This window comes from Leuresthes tenuis, unplaced genomic scaffold (genome assembly GCF_036924035.1).
Source record: "Leuresthes tenuis unplaced genomic scaffold, fLeuTen1.0.hap1 SCAF_18, whole genome shotgun sequence".
Taxonomy (NCBI): Eukaryota; Metazoa; Chordata; class Actinopteri; order Atheriniformes; family Atherinopsidae; genus Leuresthes; species Leuresthes tenuis.
The window spans coordinates 26652439-26671293 of NW_027325372.1; the positions used below are offsets into that span (position 1 = coordinate 26652439).

Consider the following 18855-nt stretch of genomic DNA (forward strand, 5'->3'; position numbering starts at 1 on the left):
GTGGTACTCGCCCTCACATTTCCTTGGCCAAACGTACACACTGGCAGTGACAAGGTGTGGGAGAGTTTGTTGCTACATGTCAGAAAGAAATGGAGTGGACCGTTTCACCTGCTGATCCAAATTTGATGTTTTCTGAACGATTGTCAGCATACAAAAAAACATTTTTGAGTACAATGCATTGTCAAAGAACTGTGGACTTAATTCCTACCACAGAATCACATTTTGAAGCATGTTTTTTATCTGAAACAGATTTGTCTTCGATACCCATGTTGGCTGAAGTGCCCAATGATCTTTGGGCTAAGAGCAAATATGATGTGGGGTTGATAAAAGGCTGTGAACCAGTAATTGTCACCCCTAAATCAGACATTTGTCCATGTAAAAAACAATACCCTTTTAAGCCTGAAGCAATTAAAGGGAAACCTGTTTTTCAATCTTTTCAGAAAACAGGCGTTATTGTTCCTTTTGAAAATTCACCTGTGCTTACTCCATTGTTTCCTGTTAAAAAGATTAAAGATGCTGGCCAGCCAGATGAATGGCGTTTTGTACAGGACCTCCAAGCGGTGAATGCTGCAGTTCAGCCACATGCTCCTACTGTGCCCAACCCACACACTATTTTGTCTCAAATTACATCAGATGCACAGTTTTTCTCAGTGGTTGACTTGTTGCCAGTGCACCCTGATAGCCCATTTTGGTTTGCTTTTTAGTTTGAAGGGAGATCTTGGACTTTTACCCGGTTATGCCAGGGGTACTGTGAAAGTCCCACTATTTACAATGCTGCCCTCAAAGCTAGTCTGGATTAACTTCAATCAACCACAGGCTCTGCTCTTTTGCAGTATGTGGATGACATCCTTTTATGTAGTCCATCTAAACAACAGTGTGAAAAAGACAGTGAATCTGTTGAAACATCTTCCTTCTTATGGCCATAAAGCCAGCCTTTCTAAGTTACAGTTTGTACAGGACGTATGTGTACAATGTGCACATGCTGGTTACAAATAAGAAAATATAAACAACAAACAGTTTCTGCCATGGTTCACAGCATGTGTATGATCACCTTCATCGCAGGTCTCAGCAAGGATGTTTCAATCTTCGGTGTCAGAGGTTACTAGCACTTAACACACCGGTGGAGTACAGCTTTTACTGCTGACTCTTATCTTTGTCCTTCCGGGCGTGTTGGTTAGGCTGATGTATGTCAGGGTGGAAGCCATCTACTGGTTCTGGTACCTTCTTACAGTGACTGGCATGAATCCAGGTTGCTCTCTCTGCAACTTTAACAGCTGTATGAGTGACCAGTAGCACCTGGAACGGGCCTTGCCAACGTTTGGACTTCCAATGTTTCCTGCGAAGTTCCTTCACCACCTGTCATCTGGTTGGAGTGGTGTGTTTTCTGTGGCTGGAAGGGCTGCTTTTACTGTCTGTGAAACTTGAGATAGAACAGTGGAAAGGTTTCGACAGTAAGACAACATAGCATCATCACAAACAGTTGTGGAAGGGAGGGGTCTGGTTACAGGTCCCAATCCCAGGTTAGGAGGTCTGCCAAATAAAATTTCAAATGGGCTGAGATTCACTTGAGCTCTGATTCTCATTCTCATGTAGGTAAGCACAATAGGTAATACTTTTGTCCATGGCAGACCTGTTTCTTCACAACATTTGGCTAACTTGGACTTTAATGTACCATTTTCTCTTTCCACAGCACCTCCACTCTGTGGATGATAAGCACAATGTGTGCGCAAGGTTATTCCCAGGAATTTACCAACCTCAGTCAATGCAGTGTTTACAAAATGTGTGCCATTATCACTGCTGATCTTCTCTGGAATGCCCCATCTAGGAATGATTTCTGTTTAGCAGTGCTTTAGTCACTGCATTACTGTTTGCATGTTTTGCAGGGAAAACTTCAACCCATTTACTAAACACGTCCACTATTACTAGTGCATATTTCTTTCCTTCAGCTGGTGTGAGTTCAACAAAATCCATCATCAAATGTTCAAAAGGTTTCTCTGGTGGAGGGTGTGCAACTTGCGATGTGTGTAATGCCTTTCCTACATTATGTGTGGCACAAACCATACATGACTGACAGTATTTTTGCGCATATGAACTGAACCCTTTTGTGAACCACTGAGCAGTGAGTGCATTCAGCATCCCCCCTTTTGACACATGGTCCAACCCATGTGTCAATTTTGAAAAATGAGGAAAAAAATGTTTAGGTAGACAGGGTTTACCATCAGGTCCCATCCAAACACCATCCATATGAGTTGCACCCACAGAGGACCAAATGCGTCCAGAGGACCAAATTTCATCTGCAGAGGCAAAAGTTTGCAAAGCATGGAGATCTGTGAGGGAGTCTTCTGCCTGCAAAGAGAGGGAAGCGAAAACAGGAAAAGATTTAGCTGCTTGCTTAGCTGCAGCATCAGCTCTGGCATTGCCACAAGCAACAGGATCGTCTGAGTTAGTGTGAGCCGCACACTTACAGACCGAGATTGCTGTAGGCAAAAGGATCACATCAAGAAGATCAGAAACCTGCTTGGAGTTCAGAATAGTTTTACCATCTGATTTAAGGAAATGCCTGTGTTTCCACAGCGCACCAAAGTCATGAACAACACCAAAAGCATATCTGGAATCTGTGTAAATAGTGACAGACTTACCAGCTGCCAACTTACAAGCTTCAGTAAGTGCAATAAGCTCAGTAGTTTGAGCAGAGAAATGTTTAGGAAGAGAACCAGACAACAAAGTGTCATGTGAAGAACATACTGCAAACCAAACACAGTTAGTACCTGTGGCTGGATCACGCAAAGCTGATCCATCTACAAAAAGAATCATGTCAGAGTTTGGAAGAGGAGTCTCTAAAAGATCAGGTCGGGGTGTACAAACTTGTTCCAAAACAGCTTCACAGTCATGAGGCTCCCCATCCTCAGGAGTCGGAAGCAAAGTAGCAGGATTCAGAACAGTACAACGTTTAACAGTGACATTTGGCATATCACAGAGGTGTATCTGAGCCAACGAGCAGTTGAAAGATGTGAAGTTTTCTGCTCGAGAAGAATAATGGCAACAGCATGAGGAACCAAAAAAGTCAAATTAGCGTAGCCCACAATATCTTGGGAGGCCAGGACAGCTTTCTCTGCAGCTGCAACAACACGAAGACAACCAGGCAGGCCTGCAGCCACAGAGTCCAGTTTTGCTGAGAAATGAGCCACTGGCCTTTGCCTGCCCCATGTTCCTGCATAAGAACAGATGTCATGCTTCTCATCAACTGCCTGTATGAAAGGTTTATGAGGATCTGGAATGCCAAGTGTTGGTGCTGTTTGAAGAGCCAGCTTAAGCTGACTAAAGGCTGATTCAGCCTCAGGAGTCCATGGAACACGGTCAGCTGACTGGAGGCCTTTACCATGGATAAGAGCACCTAAGAGAGCTTCGAGAAAAGAGTAGTTAGGAATAAAGTTCCTGCAGTAAGATGTTATACCTAAGAATGACATAAGCTGTTTTTTAGTAACCGGTTTAGGAATGATCTGAACTGCAGCAACACGTTTAGGAGAAAGTGAGCGCCCATCCTTAGAAATCACATGACCCAAAAAGGTGACTTCGTCCTGTACAAACTGTAAATTAGAAAGGCTGGCTTTAAGGCTATAAGAATGAAGATGTTTCAACAGATTCACTGTCTTTTTCACACTGTTGTTTAGATGGACTACATAAAAGGATGTCATCCACATACTGCAAAAGAGCAGAGCCTGTGGTTGATTGAAGTTAATCCAGACTAGCTTTGAGGGCAGCATTGTAAATAGTGGGACTTTCACAGTACCCCTGGCATAACCGGGTAAAAGTCCAAGATCTCCCTTCAAACTAAAAAGCAAACCAAAATGGGCTATCAGGGTGCACTGGCGACAAGTCAACCACTGAGAAAAACTGTGCATCTGATGTAATTTGAGACAAAATAGTGTGTGGGTTGGGCACAGTAGGAGCATGTGGCTGAACTTTAGCATTCACCGCTTGGAGGTCCTGTACAAAACGCCATTCATCTGGCTGGCCAGCATCTTTAATCTTTTTAACAGGAATCAATGGAGTAAGCACAGGTGAATTTTCAAAAGGAACAATAACGCCTGTTTTCTGAAAAGATTGAAAAACAGGTTTAATCCCTTTAATTGCTTCAGGCTTAAAAGGGTATTGTTTTTTACATGGACAAAAGTCTGATTTAGGGGTGACAATTACTGGTTCACAGCCTTTTATCAACCCCACATCATATTTGCTCTTAGCCCAAAGATCATTGGGCACTTCAGCCAACATGGGTATCGAAGACAAATCTGTTTCAGATAAAAAACATGCTTCAAAATGTGATTCTGTGGTAGGAATTAAGTCCACAGTTCTTTGACAATGCATTGTACTCAAAAATGTTTTTTTGTATGCTGACAATCGTTCAGAAAACATCAAATTTGGATCAGCAGGTGAAACGGTCCACTCCATTTCTTTCTGACATGTAGCAACAAACTCTCCCACACCTTGTCACTGCCTGTGTGTACGTTTGGCCAAGGAAATGTGAGGGCGAGTACCACAAACATTAAAAAAATCGAAGTGCTCTGGAGTGAGCGACACAGCCAATAAAGTAGGCGCACATATTTTTTCACTTCTTCTCATAGTCATTGTCAGGCCCCAAAGAAATGTGTGATGTGCAGTGCAAATCAGTAGGTTGCATGAAATCAGAAAGGGGTGAAACTAACGCTTTTGCTTCTTCCACTAGTTGTTGTGAAAAAGGAGAGCTGGGAAGTTTCCACTCATAAGCATATGTAAGTGCCGATGAATCAAACTGCACTGCTGTGAAAACTTTGTCAGGCTGTAACATAACCTTAACACCCTCTGGTGTAGAAGTTAAAATAATGCCTAATTTACACATGAGATCACAGCCCATCAGGTTAATGGGACACAACTCTGATAACAAAAATGAGTGTTTGAAGGAGAGCTCATCAGGAGTGACAACACGCAATGGGCATTGTCATTTTCTCCTTCACAACCTGGCCTGATGCAGACATACAGTAAATGTGGTTTCCACTTAACTTTGGAGGACAATCAAACTCCCCTGACGTCACTACTGATGAACATAAGTTCCTATATTCTGAGAGAAATATCTTTGCTCTAGGACGGAAATAGCATGCAAAACTTTACTACGTGAATCACAGTCGGCAAGCGTTTCTTCACTACACAGAGCAGGAAAAATGTGTGAGTGTGTTTGTGCTATCACCCATTAGTGGAGGCTCCGCTGCCGCGTGACGTCCAGAACCTGCCTCCCACCCTCAGTCAGTCTTTTGCCCAATTTCATCACTTTTCAGCTGTGGACAGTCCTTCTTCCAGTGTCCAGTCTGGACACAGTAAAAACAAATATTCGGATCATAGCTCTGGCGTGGCCCATTTCGACCTCCTCTCCCACACGTCCACGTCTTCGACTTCGGCCTCGTCCTCTGTTTACACCAACTGCGTAATACATGGTCATGGCTGCCAAATGCAGCTCCTTTTCACACTTGTCCCTTTTGGTTGTCTTACGCGTCTCAACTTGGTTCTGAGCATGGCGAGCATATCGGCGAACGTCAGCCAAACGAGGACCCTCACACCATCCCACGTAAATGTTCTTTACTTCAGTGGCAACATCTGGCATGAGGCCTTTAATTATTGCATCGCAAACTGTGGCCTTCTCTCAGCCAAACACCTCTGATCTCGCTTTTCATGATGTAAGGTTGGGCATTCAGACCTTGCTTCACCTGCTTTTCACCAAATATAGTCGGACATTCACACCTTCTTGCAGCCGAACACTTCCACTCCACCTTTTAGTGTTCTATCACACCTTTTTTTTCACCGCATTTTATAGATTATGGTTGGAAATTCTCAACCACTCTCATCCGAAGACCTCTCCTCCCGCTTTTGTTAATATATTTGAACTTTAGTCGGACATTCACACCTTCTTGCAGCCGAACCACCTCCGCTCCCTGTTTTGATCATGTATGGTCTGGCAATACTACCTTTTCTTACCCATTTTTCAGGAATTATGGGTGGACATTCAAACCTTCCTGCAGCTGAACACCTCCTCTCCCGCTTATGATCATGTGCGGTTTGATATTCGAAAATTTTCTTTCATGTTTTCTAGCAATTATTGATGGACATTCAGACCTTCTTGCAGCTGAACACCTCCGCTCCCGCTTTTGTTAATATATTTGAACTTTAGTCAGACATTCACACCTACTTGCAGCCGAACACCACCTCTCTAGCTTTTGATGAGGTATGGTCCGGCATTCTTACCGTTTCTAACACATTTTTCAGCAATTATGGTAGGACATTCACACCTTCTTGCAGCTGAACACCTCCTCTCCCACTTATGATCATGTGCGGATTGATTTTCGAAAATTTTCTTTCATGTTTTCTAGCAATTAATAATGGACATTTAGACCTTCTTGCAGCTGAACACCTCCGCTCCCGCTTTTGATCATACATTGTCAGGCATTCGCACCTTGTCTTACCCGCTTTTTACAAACTTTAGTCGAACATTCACACCTTTTTGCAGCCGAACACAGTTTTTTGCAGCCGAATTTGGGCATTCGAACCTTTTCATACCCACTTTTTACCAACTATGGTCGGACATTCACACCGTCTTACAACGGAACACCTCCACTCCCTCTTTTGATGGTGTATGTTCGGGCATTCGAACCTTTTCTTACCCGCTTTTTACAAACTATGCTCGGACATTCAAACCTTCTTGTAGCCGAACACATCCACTCGTGCTTTTGATGATGTATGGTATGGCATTCGAACCTACTTGTTGCCCGCTTTTCATTAATTATGGGTGGACATTCACACCTTGTCGCAGCCAAACACCTCCGCTCCCTGGTTTGATCATGTATGGTTGGACATTCGCACCTTTTCTCACCCGCTTTTTGCAAACTATGGTCGGCCATTCACAGCTTCCTCTCCACCATACTTGTATGGTGGGATATTCACACCCACTTGCATCCGAAGACCTCCGCCCCCACTTTTGTTGATATTTAGTCGGTCATTCGCACCTTACCCGCTTTTGGCAAACTATGGCCTTCTTGCAGCCAAAAACCTCTGATCTCGCTTTTGATGATGTAAGGTTGGGCATTCAGACCTTGCTTCACCTGCTTTTCACCAAATATAGTCGGACATTCACACCTTCTTGCAGCCGAACACTTCCGCTCCACCTTTTAGTTTTCTATGGGGCATTCACACCTTTATTTTCACCGCATTTTATAAAAACACCACAGGAACACCGTATTGAGGCTTTGTTCTGACCGCTCATTCGGTGTCGCGTTTCTTTCAAGCATTTCTCCTGGTTAGCCCGCACTCGGCTCGCTCCCAGAGCCGTGTTAAAGTCTGCTTCGCATTCACTCTCTTTTCTCAGCAGACTAAAAGAAACTTCCATCCTGCACCGCTGTTTGCTTTTTCACAACAGCAGAGGAGAGCGCACCGTTCCCAGCGGCACTGCAATACCGGGTCGATGCTTGGAGTGAACGGAGCAAGCTCCTTTTTCAACTCCTATTGATAAAAATCCATTTAATATGTAGTCCTTGCATAGACATATCACATATTAAACTGATAAGTACAGATGGATTATGTGCAATTATTAAAGAGAGTAGAGGACGATCTCTCTCGTTGGAAGTCCTTACCTATATCACTTATGGGGAGAGTTACAACCATTAAAATGATGATACTACCAAAAGTTAACTATTTGTTCTCAATGATCCCCATAAAACCATCTGCTACTTGGTTTAAGTCACTAGATTCATGCATCTCCAAATTTCTGTGGAAAAACAAACCACCACGTATTAGTTTACAAACCCTACAGAAGACCAAGGACAGTGGTGGATTAGATTTACCTCATTTTCAGCACTATTCCTTAGCCAATAGGTTACAATATATATCAAAATGGTTTAAACCTTGTTGTTGTCACAGTTCCCAGAGACGTTGTAATCGTTGAGGATTCTATATTCACCCCCTCATTAGAGGCACGTGTTGCAGATTGATGACACTGAATCTTCTTCTCTGTTCATTGCTGGCATCATTCCCAGCATCGTAAGTGTTCGTGGCATTGTTAGCCTCTTCTTCTGGATCTTGATATCGAGCATCCTTTTGTATTTCTGGTTTGTAAGTCCTCTCTCTTCGTTCACCGGAGTCTTCGTCTCTTTGTCCTTGAGTTTGGTGATTTTTTCTTTTTTTGATGCCTTGACACAGTGTGACAGGTGATACCACGTGGGAGATCCTTTAACTTGGACTGCTGTCCCTGTGCTGCGAAATGGCTGTGCTGCTCAAATGGTCTCTCCTTCATCATATACACAGTTATTTATACATCACCTTCCACCATGAAGCGTTGTCCCTTTTTGTTTCTCTCTTTGTTCTTAAAATGCTGTTATGCATGTCTAAACCAATCCATTAAACTAGATCATTTTGGCAGTAAAGCGATCTACAATGTGCTTGGTCGCAAAGCTGCTCATCTGTGGTAAACAGCTCTTCAGAAAGGCATTCTTCAATTGATTTCACTAATTTTATGTAATAATTTTGTGATTTCCTACAAAACTACACTTCTTCTCCCATCTGTCTGAGTATTTAATATTGTCTGGGTCCCGTTAAAACATATATTTTTCCCATCTAATTCCTTGTTTGCTTTAAAACAAGTATTCCCCATTTTCTATCCCTTCAGTAGCCAACCAGTTTGTATGGAGTACACTGGAGCAACTTGACTGATCAGTAAAACACTGCTTTTGTTGTCACCGCAAGGCTTCCCCCGTCGGTTGTTTCACTGAGACACTACTGAGTAACTACAACTCAACACAGTTTATACACATAACATTCATATACATACTAACAAACAAACAAACAATAATTTATCGCAATTTTCTCATCTCTGTTTGAACGTACACCCAGGTAAATATTCCTGTAGTCTTCTCATACCGACTATGGACCCATTCATTGTTTAACTTCACTGTTTTGCAAATCCTAATTGAATATTACACATTGACATTGAAATTTACTGGATAAGCAGGTCTTCATTGCATTCAGCAGCCTATATGTGAGCATCTATGTGTAAGCTGTTCTTCTTTGCATTTATCAGCAGCAAGCAATTCTTCACTGCACATGCATATGTAAATAGTAAAACAATTCCAATGTGTTAGCGAAACCTTCTATATCACAGTGGTTTCTAAGATCTATTTTAAGTTATTTGCCATCAGTGAGATGACATAGTTTACAAAGTGTGTCAAATTATCACTGAAGATCTTTTCAGGTATTTCAAATCTAGAAATAAGTTATTTTACGCGTGATTTTGCTACTGAGAGTGCATCTGCTTGTGCACATGGAAATATTTCAGACCATTTGGTAAAAACCTCTGTTGTCACTGAGCAGAATCGTTTCCCTTAACATTAATTTAGTTCAATGAAATCTACACAATAATGAAATAATGAAATCCAAACAAATATGTTGAAAAAGATACACTGGCTTAGGGAATTATCTTCGTTTTGGTCTTAGATTGCCCTGTGGAATGTATTTTGCACATATTTGACCTGCTAGACAAAACTTTATTCATTTATTTATTCTAAAAAAAAAAATTCAATAATTAGTAAAACCATATGCTGTAAAAACCTTGTTCATTATTGCTTCCATCCCTCCTGTTGAGACATGACATGGTCCGTGGCTCAATACTGCAGCATATTTAAACAAATTCTTTGGCAGTATGGTTTTCCTTCCGGTCATTCATACGAGTCTATTGTAGATGGCAATTGAATAACATCTAATAATGCTAAAATATTTGTAGTTTATACATTTAGCTGTGGATGTCAACATACCTGTTTTTCCAATGCTGTGTTAACACATGTACAGTTGAGAAGGCATACTGACTGTCAGTGTAAACGTTAACAACCTTTTTGTTATTTAATTTACAAGCTTCAGTTAAAGCTACCAATTCGACTGCTTGAACAGAGTAATTTTTTGGTAGTGGTTGTTTTAAGAAAACTTCAGTTTCTGTTACTACTGCAAATCCTGTAGCATTTGTGCCATCAGGGTTTTTTGCTTGACCTGTTGAATAAATATAGTTATTTCTGCATTTTCATAACGTATATCAGTTAAGTCTGGCCTGGGTAAAACACTGATGGTTATTTCTGACATGCAATCATGAGGCTTTCCATCTGTGGGGTAGGTAGCAGTGTGGATGGATTAAGTGTAGCACATCTCTCGACAACAAGGTGTGGCTGTGAAAGAAGAACTGTTATGTAGGAGAGATGTCTGGTAAAGATATTTTGTTAAGTAACCATATCACAGCCACTGCATGAGGTACCTTAAGTGTTAATGGGTGAAATAACACCATTATTGTTGATGCCTGCACTGCCAATGGCTTCTGGCCATTGATTCAAAAGTACGATCTCGTCCCTTTTTCCCCCTTTCAGTGGACACTGGCCCCTAATTACCGCAATTCAGCAGGGGGTCTTTCATTAGGAGTACTGGACTCCCCCGTGCACGGTTTCAGCTCCGACCCTGGAAAGCGGAAAAAACGTTGAGATCTGGTTTGAGGACCCAATTGTTGAGAAAAGTCTCTCAATGAGACTCAGAGTTGCTGGAGTCAGTTAATGCAAATGTTTAATCTTGCAGCAAGTAACCCTTCTGTCTGTTTGGACTCTCACATACATTCGGTTAATCATAGAAAAACGAGAACAAAACTTTTTAGCCCCTTAAATTCATAAAACAGACATGGTGCAGTTATTTCCATTCTAGAAAATAAGAGTAATCACCACCATTCCTATAAATTCTGGATATTCTAACAATCTGAATCTTTTTTAAATGTTCGATGAAGCCCTTTGCTGTTCTGTTTAGAGACTCAGCTGATCATAAACCAAGTTTTGCTCTTGAACCAAGCTTCTAAACTCTTCACCTTTTTCATTTCTCAGTTAGTATTCACTTTAAAACTGATTAAAAGAAAAATTAAATGAATGCCTATCAACAAATGTGGGATCTAAACTCTAGTGCTTTCTCTAAAATAATTTCCTTTCTCAATTCAGAAATGTGTGTGTGTAAGTCACAACACCCGTGACACCAAAACGGCTTTCTTTTCTCTCTTTTTTCTACACTCTGCACTGTGAGCACACACACCAAATCAGAAAGGCTTTTTTCTCTCTTTTCTACATTATGGACTGTGGGGACACAAAACCGCTCTCTCTCTTTTTTTTTTTGATTGTGTGCCAGGGCATTGTCTCACGTATTAGATTATGCTTAAGATACGAATGGGTTTATCAGTCACATCAGAATCCATACATACTGATCCTCCTGTAATAAAATGGTCGGATCTTATCAAACACACTTTGTTTCTTGTGACAAGTCAGCAAAACAGCGTATACACGTCAAGACACTGAATCAAGTTTGCCACAAGAACTCATAAGTTTGGCAGTATTGCTCTGCCGTCAGCAATCATACACCCATTTTATTTTCATGAGACATGTGCAGGCACCTGTTCATCCACTGTTCTATCACTATGAATTAGTTTATCTATTATCAATAAGGATACTTCTACAACTACTATCAAAGTATGTCCGGACTTCTTATGTTGTCAGTTGCTATATATGAATAAGTGGGTAGCTACTGACAAGCATTAAGCATGTCACACAGCCCAAACATATAACATTTCAGGACACACCACACAGTTAACAACCACAGTGAAGCGTGTCAAAGCCCAAACATGTAACATTCAACAGGACACTTACACAACACATTCAAATCAAACAGTCAGACAACATACAAGAACATATACCCCAGCCAGCATTGCTCCCTGCCTATTTTCCTACAACTCACTATGTGTGCGCACACCTTTATTCACAAACTCTTCAACTTATACTCTTTTACCGAAGCTGCTACAGCTCGATTGGCCAAATACCCTTAGATCCTATTTCGGTGAATTTGACATCTGCCTTGTATGTAACAGATTAGCGGTTTAGCAGTTTTAATTTAGTTTGAGTGAAGGAATTCATTTTATAGCAAAATCCGAAATCGTGAAGAACTCATGAAAGTAAGCTTATTCTCGGATTCCTGAAACTTTAGATTTGCTCTTTCTTTTACTGCAAAGTACAACGTTGAGCAGCACTAATGAGTTGTTTCTATTTTTGGCAGGCTTTACCTTTGCGGATGAAGCCCTTTCTGTCTGTGCAAAAGAAATCTTGTTACTGTGCAGAGTGACTTCTCTGAGTAGAGTCGCCTTACTTGTTGCGACTGTGCCGATGTTCGAAGCTGGAGTGCAAAGTTGTTGCTTGAATGGTGCTCGCTGGAGCGTGTGGTAGTGTAAAGTTAGACCATTTAAAAGGGCTGAAGAGTGCTCAGTGCAGCGGGTGGGCGGAGGTGCAAAGTGACACTATGGCCATAAAAAGAACACCGCTACAAGTGCGCATTGTGCCAGGAAGGGCCCTCGGACGTGAACCAGTGGACAGTTATCGCTTCTCGGCCTTTTGGCTAAGATCAAGTGTAGTATCTGTTCTTATCAGTTTAATGTCTGATATGTCCTCTTTGCGAGGACTACATATTAAATGGATTTTTATCAATAGGAGTTGAAAAAGGAGCTTGCTCCGTTCACTCCAAGCATCGACCCGGTACTGCAGTGCCGCTGGGAATGGTGCGCTCTCCTCTGCTCTTGTGAAAAAGCAAACAGCGGTGCAGGATGGAAGTTTCAGGGAGCCTAAGATGAAACTTTCTTTTAATCTGCTGAGAAAAGAGAGTGAATGCGAAGCAGACTTTAACACGGCTCTGGGAGCGAGCCGAGTGCGGGCTAACCGGGAGAATTGCTTGAAAGAAACGCGACACCGAATGAGCAGTCAGAACAAAGCTTCAATACGGTGTTCCCGTGTTGTTTGTGGCTGCCTTGTCTTTTGCACAGAGTAAAAGACAAGGCAGCCATCGAATAGGGCCCGATTGTTCCTACTTGGTCAGCCGAGGAGCAAGGGGGGGGAGCAAGCGTCTCAACCAAGCAAAGCTCACCATGGGGAAGGTGGCTATGCCAACTAGCCTGATGCCCTGCTCCCGCAGTGATGGATAATCGTACACTGGTTTCTCTTCATAATGTACAAGTCTTTCGCCTTTTACTAAAGACTTCCGTGGAGAGCAGCACTAATGAATTGTTTCTATTTTTGGCAGGCTTTACCTTTGCGGGGGAAGCCCTTTCTGTCTGTGCAAAAGAAATCTTGTTACTGTGCAGAGTGACTTCTCTGAGTAGAGTCGCCTTACTTGTTGCGACTGTGCCGATGTTGCTTGAATGGTGCTCGCTGGAGCGTGCTGTAGTGTAAAGTTATACCATTTAAAAGGGTTGAAGAGTGCTCAGTGCAGCGGGTGGGCGGAGGTGCAAAGTGACACTATGGCCATAAAAAGAACACCGCTACAAGTGCGCATTGTGCCAGGAAGGGCCCTCGGACGTGAACCAGTGGACAGATATCGCTTCTCGGCCTTTTGGCTAAGATCAAGTGTAGTATCTGTACTTATCAGTTTAATATGTGATATGTCTATGCGAGGACTACATATTAAATGGATTTTTATCAATAGGAGTTGAAAAAGGAGCTTGCTCCGTTCACTCCAAGCATCGACCCGGTACTGCAGTGCCGCTGGGAACGGTGCGCTCTCCTCTGCTCTTGTGAAAAAGCAAAGAGCGGTGCAGGATGGAAGTTTCTTTTAATCTGCTGAGAAAAGAGAGTGAATGCGAAGCAGACTTTAACACGGCTCTGGGAGCGAGCCGAGTGCGGGCTAACCAGGAGAATTGCTTGAAAGAAACGCGACACCGAATGAGCGGTCAGAACAAAGCCTCAATACGGTGTTCCTGTGGTGTTTTTATAAAATGCGGTGTAAAAAAAGGTGTGAATGCCCCATAGAAAACTAATAGGTGAATCGGAAGTGTTCGGCTGCAAGAAGGTGTGAATGTCCGACTATATTTGGTGAAAAGCAGGTGAAGCAAGGTCTGAATGCCCAACCTTACATCATCAAAAGCGAGATCAGAGGTTTTTGGCTGCAAGAAGGCCATAGTTTGCCAAAAGCGGGTAAGGTGCGAATGATCGGCTAAATATCAACAAAAGTGGGGGCGGAGGTCTTCGGATGCAAGTGGGTGTGAATATCCCACCATACAAGTATGGTGGAGAGGAAGCTGTGAATGGCCGACCATAGTTTGCAAAAAGCGGGTGAGAAAAGGTGCGAATGTCCAACCATACATGATCAAAACAGGGAGCGGAGGTGTTTGGCTGCGACAAGGTGTGAATGTCCACCCATAATTAATGAAAAGCGGGCAACAAGTAGGTTCGAATGCCCAACCATACATCATCAAAAGCAGGAGTGGATGTGTTCGGCTACAAGAAGGTTTGAATGTCCGAGCATAGTTTGTAAAAAGCGGGTAAGAAAAGGTTCGAATGCCCGAACATACACCATCAAAAGAGGGAGCGGAGGTGTTCCGCTGTAAGACGGTGTGAATGTCCGACCATAGTTGGTAAAAAGTGGGTATGAAAAGGTTCGAATGCCCAAATTCGGCTGCAAAAAACTGTGTTCGACTGCAAAAAGGTGTGAATGTTCGACTAAATTTTGTAAAAAGCGGGTAAGACAAGGTGTGAATGCCTGACAATGTATGATCAAAAGCGGGAGCGGAGGTGTTCAGCTGCAAGAAGGTCTAAATGTCCATTTTTAATTGCTAGAAAACATGAAAGAAAATTTTCGAAAATCAATCCGCACATGATCATAAGTGGGAGAGGAGGTGTTCAGCTGCAAGAAGGTGTGAATGTCCTACCATAATTGCTGAAAAATGTGTTAGAAACGGTAAGAATGCCGGACCATACATCCTCAAAAGCTAGAGAGGTGGTGTTCGGCTGCAAGTAGGTGTGAATGTCTGACTAAAGTTCAAATATATTAACAAAAGCGGGAGGAGAGGTCTTTGGATGAGTGGTTGAGAATTTCCAACCATAATCTATAAAATGCGGTGAAAAAAAAGGTGTGATAGATACCTAAAAGGTGGAGCGGAAGTGTTCGGCTGCAAGAAGGTGTGAATGTTATATATATAGTTGGTGAAAAGCAGGAAAAGAAAGGTCTGAATGCCCAATCTTACATCATCAAAAGCGAGATCAGAGGTGTTTGGCGGCAAGAAAACGGGTAAGGTGTGAATGACCGACTAAATATCAACAAAAGTGGGGGCGGAGGTCTTCGGATGCAAGTGGGTGTGAATATCCCACCATACAAGTATGGTGGAGAGGAAGCTGTGAATGGCCGACCATAGTTTGCAAAAAGCGGGTGAGAAAAGGTGCGAATGTCCAACCATACATGATCAAAACAGGGAGCGGAGGTGTTTGGCTGCGACAAGGTGTGAATGTCCACCCATAATTAATGAAAAGCGGGCAACAAGTAGGTTCGAATGCCCAACCATACATCAACAAAAGCAGGAGTGGATGTGTTTGGCTACAAGAAGGTTTGAATGTCCGAGCATAGTTTGTAAAAAGCGGGTAAGAAAAGGTGCGAATGCCCGACAAAGTATGATCAAAAGAGGGAGTGGAGGTTTTCGGCTACAAGAAGGTTTGAATGTACGACCATAGTTTGTAAAAAGCGGGTAAGAAAAGGTGCGAATGCCCGAACATACACCATCAAAAGAGGGAGCGGAGGTGTTCCGCTGAAAGACGGTGTGAACGTCCGACCAAAGTTTGTAAAAAGCAGTTAAGAAAAGGTTTGAATATCCAACCAAACATAATCAAAAGTGGGAGCAGAGCTGTTCGACTGCAAGTAGGTGTGAATGTCCGACCATAGTTGGTAAAAAGCGGGTAAGAAAAGGTTAAAAAACCCGACTGTACACAATCAAAAGAGGGAGCGGACGTGTTTCGCTGCAAGAAGGTGTGAATGTCCGAGCATAGTTTGTAAAAAGTGGGTAAGAAAAGGTTCGAATGCCAGAACATACACCATCAAAAGAGGGAGCGGAGGTGTTCCGCTGTAAGAAGGTGTGAATATCCGACCATAGTTGGTAAAAAGCGGGTAAGAAAAGGTTCGAATGCCAAAATATACACCATCAAAAGCGGAAGCCGAGGTGTTCGGCTGCAAGTAGGTGTCAATGTCAGATCATAATTTGCAAAAAGCTGATGAGAAAGGTGTGAATGACCGACAATAATTGCTGAAAAATGTGTTAGGAAAGGTAAGAATGCCGGACCATTCATCATCAAAAGCGGGAGAAGAGGTGTTCAGCTGCAAGAAGCTGTGAATGTCCAGCCATAATTACTCAAAAACGGGTACGAAAAGGTAGTATTGCCAGACCATAAATGATCAAAAAAGGGAGCGGAGGTTTTCCGCTGTAAGAAGGTGTGAATATCCGACCATAATTGGTAAAAAGCGGGTAAGAAAAGGTGCGAATGCCCGACAATGTATGATCAAAAGAGGGAACGGAGGTTTTCGGCTGCAAGAAGGTCTAAATGTCCAACCATAATTTGTAAAAACCGGGGAAGAAAAGGCTCGGAAGCCCAACTATACACCATCAAAAGCGGGAGCGGAGGTGTTCAGCTGCAAGAAGGTCTGATTGTCCATCAATAATTGCTAGAAAACATGAAAAAAAAATTTCGAATATCCAACCGCACATGATCATAAGTGGGAGAGGAGGTGTTCAGCTGCAAGAAGGTGTGAATGTCCACCCATAATTCCTCAAAAATGGGTAAAAAAAAAGGTGCGAATGCCCAACCATACATCATCAAAAGCAGTACTGGATGTGTTAGGCTACAAGAAGGCTTGAATGTCCGAGCATAGTTTGTAAAAAGCGGGTAAGAAAAGGTTCGAATGCCCGAACATACACCATCAAAAGAGGGAGCGGAGGTGTTCCGCCATAAGAAGGTGTGAATGTCCGACCGTAGTTGGTTAAAATACCCGACTGTACACAATCAATAGCGGGAGCGAATGTGTTCGGCTACAAGAAGGTGTGAATGGCCGACCATTTTTTGTAAATAGCGGGTAAGAAAAGGTGCGAATGCCCGACAATGTATGATCAAAAGAGGGAGCGGAGGTTTTCGGCTAAAAGAAGGTCTGAATGTCCAACCATAATTTGTAAAAACCGGGGAAGAAAAGGCTCGAAAGCCCGACTATACACCATCAAAAGCGGGAGCAGAGGGGTTCAGCTGCAAGAAGGTCTGAATGTCCATCAATAATTGCTAGAAAACATGAAAGAAAATTTTCGAATATCAAACCGCACATGATCATATGCGGGAGAGGAGGTGTTCAGCTGCAAGAAGGTGTGAATGTCCACCCATAATTCCTGAAAAATGGGTAAAAAAAGGTGCGAATGCCCAACCATACATCATCAAAAGCATGTGTGAATGTCAGATCATAATTTGCAAAAACCTGATGAACACATCAAATTTGGATCAGCAGGTGAAACAGTCCACTCCATTTCTTTCTGACATGTAGCAACAAACTCTCCCACACCTTGTCACTGCCAGTGTGTACGTTTGGCCAAGGAAATGTGAGGGCGAGTACCACAAACATTAAAAAAATCTAAGTTCTCTGGAGTCAATAAAGTAGGCGCACATATTTTTTCACTTCTTCTCATAGTCATTGTCAGGCCCCAAAGAAATGTGTGATGTGCAGTGCAAATCAGCAGGTTGCATGAAATCAGAAAGGGGTGAAACTAACGCTTTTGCTTCTTCCACTAGTTGTTGTGAAAAAGGAGAGCTGGGAAGTTTCCACTCATAAGCATATGTAAGTGCAGATGAATCAAACTGCACTGCTGTGAAAACTTTGTCAGGCTGTAACATAACGTTAACACCCTCTGGTGTAGAAGTTAAAATAATGCCTAATTTACACATGAGATCACAGCCCATCAGGTTAATGGGACACAACTCTGATAACAAAAATGAGTGTTTGAAGGAGAGCCCATCTGGAGTGACACACGCAATGGGCGATGTCATTTTCTCCTTCACAACCTGGCCTGATGCAGACATAGAGTAAACGTGGTTTCCACTTAACTTTGGAGGACAATCAAACTCCCCTGACGTCACTACTGATGAACATAAGTTCCTATATTCTGAGAGAAATATCTTTGCTCTAGGACGGAAATAGCATGCAAAACTTTACGACGTGAATCACAGTCGGCAAGCGTTTCTTCACTACACAGAGCAGGAAAAATGTGTGAGTGTGTTTGTGCTATCACCCATTAGTGGAGGCTCCGCTGCCACGTGACGTCCAGAACCTGCCTCCCACCCTCAGTCAGCCTTTTGCCCAATTTCATCACTTTTCAGCTGTGGACACAGCCACAGTAAAAACAAATATTCGGATCATAGCTCTGGCGTGGCCCATTTCGACCTCCTCTCCCACACGTCCACGTCTTCGACTTCGGCCTCGTCCTCTGTTTAAACCAACTGCGTAATACATGGTCATGGCTGCCAAATGCAGCTCCTTTTCACACTTGTCCTATATCTTAAGCGTCTCAACTTGGCTCTCAGCATGGCGAGCATATCGGCGAACGTCAGCCAAACGAGGACCCTCACACCATCCCACGTAAATGTTCTTTACTTCAGTGGCGACATCTGGCATGAGGCCTTTAATTATTGCATTGCATGCAATACTCTCCCATGGTCCTGATTCATTACCCAAATCCCTTGGTCTCTGATGACCGCTGTGCTTGCTGACTTCCTCAAGGATGCGGTGTACAAAATCATCAGTCCCTTCACCGGGTTTCTGTTTGCAGGTGTAAATGTGGGACATATTGATTTTGGTTGGAAATTGAGTGGTGATGGCTTGACACAGTCTTTGGATGGCTGCTTCATATTGAGCGTTATCATTATGTCCTCGTTCACTGTTGGTAGGTCGCAAATCCAGTTGTAGCATACTGGCCTCTATTTTGCAGAGGTCGGT

General features: G+C 42.8%; 3 non-coding genes and 1 pseudogene across 3 annotated transcripts; 3 read left to right on the forward strand and 1 right to left on the reverse strand.

Moving 5' to 3' along the window:
• Window positions 1-7442: 7442 nt before the first annotated feature.
• Window positions 7443-7619, reverse strand: LOC140276227 (U2 spliceosomal RNA; annotated as a pseudogene).
• Window positions 7620-12448: 4829 nt separating this feature from the next.
• Window positions 12449-12639, forward strand: LOC140275728 (U2 spliceosomal RNA). Its single transcript, XR_011908448.1, has one exon. It is a non-coding gene; the product is annotated as a U2 spliceosomal RNA (small nuclear RNA).
• Window positions 12640-13050: 411 nt separating this feature from the next.
• On the forward strand, window positions 13051-13164 carry LOC140275852 (U5 spliceosomal RNA). The gene has a single exon (XR_011908562.1). It is a non-coding gene; the product is annotated as a U5 spliceosomal RNA (small nuclear RNA).
• Window positions 13165-13439: 275 nt separating this feature from the next.
• Window positions 13440-13627, forward strand: LOC140275980 (U2 spliceosomal RNA). Its single transcript, XR_011908676.1, has one exon. It is a non-coding gene; the product is annotated as a U2 spliceosomal RNA (small nuclear RNA).
• The last annotated feature ends 5228 nt before the right edge of the window (window positions 13628-18855 follow it).